The sequence below is a fragment of the Epinephelus lanceolatus genome, chromosome 14, assembly GCF_041903045.1.
Source record: "Epinephelus lanceolatus isolate andai-2023 chromosome 14, ASM4190304v1, whole genome shotgun sequence".
Taxonomy (NCBI): domain Eukaryota; kingdom Metazoa; phylum Chordata; class Actinopteri; order Perciformes; family Serranidae; genus Epinephelus; species Epinephelus lanceolatus.
This window is the reverse complement of record NC_135747.1, coordinates 43,960,812-43,971,676: the sequence shown is the minus strand read 5'-3', so window position 1 is coordinate 43,971,676 and position 10,865 is coordinate 43,960,812.

Sequence of the window (10,865 nt, the reverse complement as noted above, 5' to 3'; positions counted from 1 at the left end):
GGCTCTGGCTCCTGATCTGCTTTTGGAGACTTTAGGGACCACGAGTAACCCTGCGTTCTCAGAGCGCAGTGTTCTGGTGGGATAATATGGCACTATGAGCTCTCTAAGATATGACGGAGCTTGACCATTTAGAGCTTTATAAGTTAACAGTAGGATTTTAAATTCAGTTCTGGATTTTACAGGGAGCCAGTGCAGAGAAGCTAAAACAGGAGAAATATGATCTCGTTTCTTAGTTCCTGTTAGTACACGTGCTGCTGCATTCTGAATTAGCTGGAGAGTTTTTAAGGACTTACTAGAGCTACCTGATAATAGAGAGTTACAGTAATCCAGCCTAGAGGTAACAAAAGCGTGGACCAATTTTTCTGCATCTTTTCGGGTCAGGATAGGCCTAATTTTCACAATATTACGCAGATGAAAAAATGCAGTCCGTGAGGTTTGCTTTAAATGAGAATTAAAAGACAAATCTTGATCAAATATTACTCCGAGGTTTCTTACGGTAGTGCTAGAGGCCAGAGCAATGCCATCTAGAGAAACTATGTCATCAGATAAAGAGTCTCTGAGTTGTTTGGGGCCAAGAACAATAACTTCAGTTTTGTCTGAATTTAACATCAGGAAATTGGTGCTCATCCAAGTTTTTATGTCTTTAAGGCAGTTATGGAGTTTAGTTAATTGATTACTTTCTTCTGGCTTCATAGATAAATACAACTGAGTATCATACATAACAATGGAAATTTACAGAGTGATTTCTAATGATGTTACCTAAAGGAAGCATATATAGAGTAAATAGGATTGGTCCGAGCACAGAACCTTGCGGAACTCCAAAACAAACTTTGGTACGTAAGGATGATTCATTATGAACGTCAACAAACTGAAAACGATCAGATAAATAAGATTTAAACCAGCTTAGTGCAGAACCTTTTAGGCCAATTAAGTGATCCAGTCTCTGCAGTAGAATTTGATGGTCAATTGTGTCAAACGCCGCACTAAGATCTAATAAAACAAGTACAGAGACAAGTCCTTTGTCTGAAGCAATCAGGAGGTCATTTGTAATTTTAACTAGTGCTGTCTCAGTGCTATGATGCACTCTAAATCCTGACTGAAATTCCTCAAATAAATTATTATCATGGAGAAAATCACACAGCTGGTCTGCGACTACTTTCTCAAGGATCTTTGACATAAAGGGAAGATTAGATATTGGTCTATAGTTGGCTAACACCTCTGGATCCAGGGTGGGCTTTTTTAGTAGAGGTTTAATTAAATAATAAGCAACATAATAAGACATTACAACAAAACTCAAAGACTTGCACATATGGAAGAGGGGGAGCGTGTTGGGGAGGGGAGGTGTTGCAGCACAGACACTGGGGGGCGTGCACGCAGCTACATTTGGGCGCATCGCATCACCCTCCCATGCTACATTGCGATGAAGGGGGGCGGGGGGAGAGCTGGTTATCTCGGGGAGCCAATGAAGATAACAACCGTTTTGGGTCAGGCCGACACTGCAGTTTTTCGTCTGCCTTTGAGTCTCTCTGAGTCTACCGGTGGCTTGCTTCCAATATGTCCGAATTGGTGGCCAGTTTCAGCCGAGCCGAGCTGACAACTTCCCCAAGTTTGCATCTGTCTTGCGAAGGAGTTCAGGAGTCGCATCCAGCTTGCGACTGAACTCACATATCGCTTGAGTCTGAGTGTTGACAGCCCTGCACATTCCCTCAGTCATGACGGCCAGCTTCTCGATTGCCAAAAGTGCTGCCAATGTCTTCTGAACTTTGCGACAGATCAGGAAGCTGCTAACTCCAAACAGCAGAATGCCTGTTATCATAATTCCTATTATGTAGACGTCTTCAACATCCTCAACGGAAAGGATCGACAGGCACACGATCCTCCACTTCTCCCAGGAGTCCATCGTGTATCTGGCTGCAAACGTTCCGTCAGGGCAGGCGGGCTCTCCTTTGCCCAGTCTCCTTGTCGAGAAAATTTGGTCAGTTGCGTTGAGAGACCAGCTAATCAAATCCATGGTATTAGTTTTCAGATAGAAATGCAGAGAGAGGCTCCGATAGATCAGACAGAGACAGCACAAGACAAAGAGCAGCAGGCAGGGCAGAACTAGATCGAGGGTATGGTTAAAACAATGAGTGGGTTCATGTACACCCTGACTGAAGCCAATGGAGTCTAATAATGAGATAAACATGGTAGCCAGGGAGTCATTATCAACGTCGACATGAATGTTAAAATCGCCTACAATAATAACTTTATCTGATTTAAGAACTAAACTGGATAAAAACTCTGAGAATTCAGATACAAATTCAGAATACGGGCCAGGAGCACGGTACACTATAACAAATAAAAGTGGCTGCGAGGTTTTCCAGGTCGGATGTAAAACACTAAGAACGAGGCTTTCAAATGAATTATAATCTAGTTTAGGTTTAGGGCTGATTAACAGACTAGAGTTAAAAATGGCTGCAACTCCCCCTCCTCGGCCGCTGCCTCGAGGAATGTGGGTATTATTATGACTGGGAGGAGTGGACTCATTGAGACTGACATATTCATCTGGACACAGCCAGGTTTCAGTGAGACTGAGTAAATCAATATGATTATCTGATATTAATTTGTTTACTAACACTGCTTTCGACGATAGAGACCTGATATTTAACAGTCCGCATTTAATTCTCCTGTTTTGTCTTTCTGTCACAGAAGAGGTTTTAATTTTTATGAGGTTGTTATGCACAACTCCTCTTTGTTTAATTTTAGATTTAAATGATTTAGGTGGTCGGGGGACAGACACCGTTTGTATAAAACTATGAAAACTATGGCTGGGTAACTGAACCAGAAGCTCAGAGAGGCGTAAAGGACTGCGACTCTGAGTCCTGATCTCAGCTCTGGGTTGCCATTCTTCTTTGCAAATCCTCGCAAGCCCAGTCAGGTTGGATGGGGACCGTCAGTGGACAGCCATGTTCGGGTCTCTCCAGAGATGTTTGATAGGGTTCAGGTCAGGGCTTTGGCTAGGCCACTCCAGAGAATCTTGTTTTCACAGTCTGAGAGTCCTTCAGGTGTGTCTTTGCAAACTCCAAGTGGGCCTTCATGTGTGTTGCACCGAGGAGAGGCTTCCGTCGAGCAACTCTGCCATAAAGCCCAGATTGGTGGAGGGCAGCAGTGATGGTTGTCCTTCTGGAACTTTGTCCCATCTCCACACAGATCTCTGGAGCTCAGTCAGAGTGACCATCGGGTTCTTGGTCACCTCTCTTACTAAAGCCCTTTTCCCCAGATTGTTCAGTTTCACCAGGTGACCAGCTCTTGGTTGAGATCTGGTTGTGCCAAACTTCTTCCATTTAAGAACTATGGATACCACTGTGCTCTTGGGAAGATCCACTGCAGCAGAAATCTTTTTGTAGCCTTCCCCAGATTTGTGCCTTGCAACGGGAACTGCCCATTGGTTCGACAGCCCATTGGTTCGACATCCCATTGTTCCGACCATATTAAACTCATTGTTCCGAAGTCCGTTCCGAAATCATCATGATGCCCTGTGGTTAAGGTCTGGTAAGGTTTAGGCACAAAAGGGTCAGGAAAAGATCATGGTGTGGGTTAAAATGAAAAAGAAAGTGACAAACACATAAGCCGTGAGCCTGCTCCGCCTCAAGCCGGTCGCGGCGCACCATACGCCTGCCGCGAGCCGTTCAGCACTGCAGACAGTCGGACTAATGGGATGTCGAACCAATGGGCTGTCGAACCAATAACATGGACCCCCTTGCAACAATCCTGTCTCTGAGCTCTGCAGGCAGTTTCTTTGACCTCATGGCTTGGTTTTTGCTCTGGTATGCATTGTCACCTGTGAGGCCTTTTATAGAGAGGTGTGTGCCTTTTCCAAATCATGAATCATCATCATCATCAATTTAATTTGCCACAGGTGTACTCCATTCAAGGTGCAGAGACATCTCAGCAATGGTCAAGGGGAATGAGAGGCACCTGAGCACAATTTCAAGTATTGCAAAGGCTCTGAATACTTATGCCAATGTGATATTTCAGTTTTTTCTTTTTATTAAATTTGCAAAAAAATCTATTTTCACTTTGTCATTATGGGGCACTGAGTGTAGATTAATGTGGAAAAAAAAGAATTTTAATGACAGTAGCACCTGGCTGCAAAATACAAAAGTGACAAAAGTGAAGTGGGTCTGAATACTTTCTGAATGCACTGTATACCCAAACCCCAAACTGTGAGCTGATCAGCAACTTAAACACATTTTTGAGACAAGTTCTCCCCTCCCATTTTTTCCTCTATGAAGCCATGACCCAAAGCTAACGTGATGAGGGTCATTTAGTCATTGTTTCTGACAGCACTAAGTCTGACGTGTCATTTTATCAGTTTACCAAAGTATAAAGCTGCCAGGAACCCATAACACAAGAGAAATAACACATACGTCTGTTGGGATTCACAGGACCACAGATGATTTATCATTTGGTAAAATCATCACTGGACATTTAAAGGCTTTTTCCTTTGCATGCTCTTTGTCTTCAAACAAAGAGAGCTAGGTGGCACCCATCTCCACAGGAGGTCTCACCTCACACCTCAGTGAGACACAAGTCTCACAACTTGATTGGACAGTACTTTTACAGTGACATGTGACTCTGTGATGTCACAGGCATCTGTACAAGGTCTGCTCCCTCCAAGCCTTCTCTCTCTTGCTCCAGCTGTTGAACAGTTGACACCTCTTTCCAGCTGGGCCTGGACCAGCCCAGATGCTCAGACCCTTGCTCCTTGCTCCAAACCACTAAAGGGAGGACAATTGATCACCGACTCTCTAACCTGAACTGGAAAGGTAGAGGTGCAAGCACAAGGTTTGCAACTAGCTTTCCAGCAACAAAGAGAACCAACCGAGTTAGCATCCAGCATCTAACTCTGCTAAACCCTGAGCGACCAGCTTCCTCGGAGTTTCACCTTTGGAACAAAGGACACAACAAAGACTGAAACCACACTTTCCCAGCCTTCTTCTGCCGGCTAACAGCAGTACACCACCAAGTGACTCTTTCCCCATCCACTCAAGGATCGGTAATGTAACAACTGGGCATAGCTTATCACAGCTTTACAGGCTAAGCAAGACTGTTTAACTTGTTGTATGTGATTTGATGCTGTTTACTGAGTTATTGTTGTGATAGACTGCAGTTAGGTCATTGATTAGTTGGCTTCGCCAAAGCTAAGTGTTTAGTTTGCTAATACTGTTCACAAACAGATTCTTGCTAACTGCTAAACAATCTCTGCACTAATCCAGACCGTTTGCAACACAAATTGCATTCACATAGACTCATTAACAAACAGGCTTTCAACAGAGCTACACCTAAACAGGCATTTCAAAGTTCACGCTTCTTTTCCTTTGTCTTTGTCCTGACCACACGGCCAGACAGACACCTCCCCCTGAAGCAAGCCTTGATTCGGCCATTTTGGTAGTTCTCTGTTGTCAGCCATTTTGTTTTGTAGGCCAAATGGCACACCCGCCTTTGTCTTTCTCTTCTTTCTCTCTCTCTCTCTCTCTCTCACACACACACACACACACACACACACGCATATACACACCAAGCTTGTATATGGAGTGCCAAAGTCACGCCCCTTCCGGTAGAGTTCATGGGACCTTAGATCGGAAAAAATATGAATGGCAGTGAATGGGGAGAACAATATTATCTTTTGTTCCCATTTGAGCTGTGACATGAAATCTAAATATGTTGTTAATGAGTTTAAAACATAAATTTTAAGGTCAAGAAAGTCATACTTTGTGTCATACTTTAGTCAACTGTTGAGATATAAGCTTTTTAATTAGAAAGACTTAAGAGTACACAGGAGGAGGTCGCGTAAGTGACGTCATAGCTTTCGCTCGCTTCCAGCAGCTTGGCCTCCCCGCTGAAATTCCACTGTTTTATGATTAATCGATTTATGATCGAAGATGTCTGTGTGTTTTGTGCCAGGTTGCAGTCACTCCAAGCTGCTGGAAGCGAGCGAAAGCTATGACGTCACATACGCGACCACCTCCTGTCTAGTCTTTCTAATTACGTTTTTTCAAAAGCTTATATCTCAGCAGTTTTACCACAAAGTATGACTTTCTTGACCTTAAAATTTATGTTTTAAATTCATTAACGACATATTTGGATTTCATGTCACAACTCAAACGGGACCAAAAGATAATATTTCTCTCCTCATTCACTGCCATTCATATTTTTTCCAATCTAAGGTCCCATGAGCTTCACCGGAAGGGGCGTGACTTCGGCACTCTATAGTTAGTTAGAATTTGTGTGTTTTGGTTTGCTCCGCTAGTTTGTGAATTAATATAATTCTTTGGAATCATGCCTGCTGTCTGTTTAATGTTGCACAAGAGTGAATGAATAGTCAACCTCTGCTGCGTCAAGAACTCCGAAATCCTTCAGGCATTACCGTTAATTTTGATTGTTGTCATTAATTTAATTATTAATCAAAACTCCAAATTAATAGTTTAGCCTATTTTATGAGACTGATATCTTTAACTGGCTATCATTTTTCCCTTTACGGGAATGGTGCCCCACGAGGTGATTTAATGTTAATTAAGTCACATTATTTAACATAATTATTAATTATTAATAATAATTATTAATTATTTCCGATAGCCAATTAAATCCCAAGATATTTGGTGCCTCTGTGTGAAGCCTAATGTGTTGACCCCAACATGTGTGTAGAAATTAACATGGCCCATCAGTCATACCATGTTGTTGCTATGTATATAGGTTACGCTGTGGTAAAGCCCTACATCAGCACTTTATCTACATGTTAGATAAATGATCCATCAATAGACTCCAGAGGGTAAATTATTATGTTCATGACCAGCTCTGTGTTAGCACTGGTAATAATATTTTGAGTTCAACATGTGTACGTAATTTTTTTGAATGATTAAAAAATGTGAAGTAACAAGTGAATTATCTGCAGGATGAGAACATTTATACTTTGTGCAAACTATAAAAATCTCTGTACAAACACTAAAGAGAGGAAAAAAGCTTCAAACCTAAACAGTGTTTTTAGATATATTTCTTTATACTATATTATGGTCTGTATCAAACTGTGACTGTAGCAGAAATGTTTCCTGATGGTTTGTGTTATTGTTCACTGGTGCACAGTAAATATGCTCTGATTGTGTTATTAATGTGCTAACTGGCATCAAGACGCCCTTCCTGTTTCCCTTTTGAATGACGAACACAGATGACTGCTGTCTGCTGTTGTGGAGACTTATTTCCTGTCATGCAGGCACAGAATGTACGTGCTGTTTGGTCATGGCTGTACTGACTACATGGCTGTAGTGTTTTTGTGATGTGCTCAGGTGAAACATTTTGGTTAAGGCAGTGTGACACAGCAGGGGCATTCATCACCACTAGTCTTCCAAAGAGGGTTTTTAAAGTCTGATCTGAAAGCTGATTAGCCATGTTCTCACAGTTAATGTCTCACTGATGCGTCTGTGGTTTTCTGTTATGTGCATAAATACACTAACTTTCACTTTCAGTCTACCATTTTTTCCCCCACACTTATCATCTCTATACATATCTGAAATTAAAACAGCTCAGGACCCAAGCATTAGCTACACTCTGGATGCAGAAACAAAAAGCTTCAGATGCCATCAGTCACTTGCTATTCTTATTAATATGATACTTGGATAGTAATAAACCTTTTCAGTTTTATTTCACGGATCAGCATCTCTTTTCTTCAACATGTGAATTTCTCTTTCACAAAAAATGTTTTGGACTTGTATTGAAAGAAAAGAAAACATAAAGGTCATAAAACAATTTAAAGTTGTTTAAAAAAACAAAGCAAACGTAAGAACATAAGAGGGAAATTCTTTAGAAAAAAACTAAATGAAAGAATTTAGTTGAATAATAAAACATAAAGGTAAAAAAATTCAAAATCTTGCTGATACAAATTGATATTTTTTGTTAACTGAGTCATGAACAAAATGAGGTCCTGATTTCTGATTTATGTATGTCCAGATGTGTTGAAATAAAAAAAGAAGCTGTCTTGTTGTTGAAATGCCTTTGTCTGCAGTATCATTAACATGTGGTGTAACAGGGAGCACACACACACACACACACACACACACACACACACACACACACACACACACACACACAAACGCACACAGTCCCTGCAGAACATCAGAACACCAGCACGACCAGACACACACTCTAATCTGAAATGTGATCAGTGCTGCAGAGTTACTCAGTGCATTTACTTCAGTCAGATATGGAGGTGTTTGTGCTCCTCCTCCACTGCATCCATTTATCTGACAGCTTCAGATTATTGATACAAAATATAATCAATAATAAAGGTGATGAGGTATTATTATAAAGTCATCACAATCAGCTCCACCTTTACTTTAACTGCTGGTTCTTTATTTTGATGGTGACACTTTTATACTTCAGTGGATTCATATTTCTACACAGTGATATTAATACTCTTGCTGAAGTAAAACAGTGTTTTCTGCAGCTTGTGTTTGATATTAAAAACAGTCTCTGCAATAACCCGTAACACTTATTAAACACATAGAACATCTCACACCGATCATGATAACCAGGGCCGGAGTGGGACTCATTTTCAGCCCTGGAGTTTCATGCCCCAGACCAGCCCACTTTAGATCAGAACCTATTATAACCTTACATGTTAAGTCTACAATAGCGCACTGTTCTCTAAAGCCTTGTAATTCAGTGTATTTTTCTAAAACATTTCCAATTCAGTGCAAGTAAGGGTTGCTTCACAATGTAGATTTGTTTCAACATCTCCAACATTATTCTTAACAACACAACATCCTTTTCAACAATATCAGAATCTATATTCTGTTCAAATAAGTGTTCACAAATATCCAAACCTTAAAAATGAAATAAAAGAATAAATGGAAATATTAGATATTAAATTCGAAAAAATAAAAATAAAATAAAGAGTGTTGCACTCTCTGATAACACTATCTCTCATTGTTTTCCCTGGGTCTTTTTGAGACTAAGGTGGCAAAGGCCTGTGGCGGGGGGCATCGTGACAGCTGTACTTTTAGATACGCCCCCGCCCCCCCCTCTATTAAATATGAAAGGAGGCCCCCACATGCTTGAGCTTTACACTGCTGACTTGTATAATCAGAACGGACATGTCCTGTGATTTTCAGCTTTCTATGATTATATTTACTCTTTACAACAGGCACATCCTGACAGCTGAGAATATTACTGTCAGATATTGTCCCCCCTCTATTAAATATGAAAGGAGGCCCCCACATGCTTGAGCTTTACACTGCTGACTTGTATCATCAGAACAGACATGTCCTGTGATTTTCAGCCTCCTATGACTATATTTACTCTTTACAGCAGGCACATCCTGACAGTTGAGAATATTACTGTCAGGTATTGTCCCCCTCTTTTAAATATGAAAGGAGGCTGAAAATCACAGGACATGTCTGTTCTGATGATACAAGTCAGCGGTCCTGAAATGTGCGTTTCTCTTCTATAATACACATTCTACATCTCAGAGGCAACGTCTTTCCACATACAGTAAACAGTAGGAGAGACACAGCCCGAGGGGGAACCAGGATCTGACACAACACCGGAGGGAGAAGCAGGTCTGTGGAGCTGTGCGCAGGACAGAAAAACAAGCACGTCACACCGAATGTGCACCGCTACGGCGTCGCTTTGAGTTGTGAGTGCGCATGACGCGTGTCTACATTGAAAGTAATGGGTTTGTGCATGCAAAAGACGCTACATCTGAACGTCCCCCATGCACACATACGTCATACGACATACGAATTTCTCTCTGGGATGAATAAAGTAAGTCTAGGGGCCCTATTTAGATGGTCTAAAACGCGAAGCACCAGGTGTGCAGCGCATGGGCGTGTCCCAGTCACTTGCTAGTTAGACAGCGCGTTTTCAGACTGTGTGCCATGGCGGAGAGTCTATAAGGGTTGGACTTACTCTGTGAATTAGTCATTGGTGTGTTTTGGGTGTATCATTCAATAAGCCAATCAGAGTGTCACCTCTCATTCCCTTTAAAAGAGGCGTGATTGGAGCGCATGGCAGAGAGCTAGTTAGATGGCGGACCTACCAACTGCAAAGAGTGAGCGTTTTACAGCTGAGGAGACGGATCTCCTCGTGCAGGAGGTGAACGCCCGTCAGAACCAGATCTACGAGGACAGCAGACAGGCACCCAAGCTCCCCGAGGTAAAGCAGGCGTGGGATCACTAATACAAGAAAGATCTTACTAAATATCTGTGGAATATTATTCAAACCTGTTTTCATCATATAACAGAGCACAGCTGTCAGGACTGCCGCGGAGCTCCCCAAGGTGCTGATCCTGCAGCTATAGGACCTGCTCAGTGTTTTCTCCCCCACCCACGTTTGTTAATTGTTTTCACATGTTTCCTAGAGCTGTGTTCTGCCTCTTATTTGCATGTGTGTCCTCTCTACACTCAGATTACAATATAATAATATAATATAATGTAGCCTAGTATAACATGTTAAAATAAATGCAATGTGTGGACTTTGGTTTTCAGTCAAAAAAATGATTGATTGGTCAGATAATTTCACAATTTCATTTGTCATTATTACAAATTATATGATCATTATTACTGCGATTAGATCATTCTGATTAATGACTGACCATTAAGACGTGTTTCTCATAAATATTTTAATGTGCACAATAATAACCTTTCACATTGTAATCATATTTTTATTTGTTATCTTTTGCATATGTGTGGCTGCTCCGTGTGTGTCTGAGCAGAGTGCACGCGCATTGTGCACCTGCCTAGAGACTTGACTTTAGACCAGGTTTTTGTTGGTCACTGGCGCATTTGCTTTTTACCCCATCTAACTAGCAACGCACCATGACTGCGCCTGAC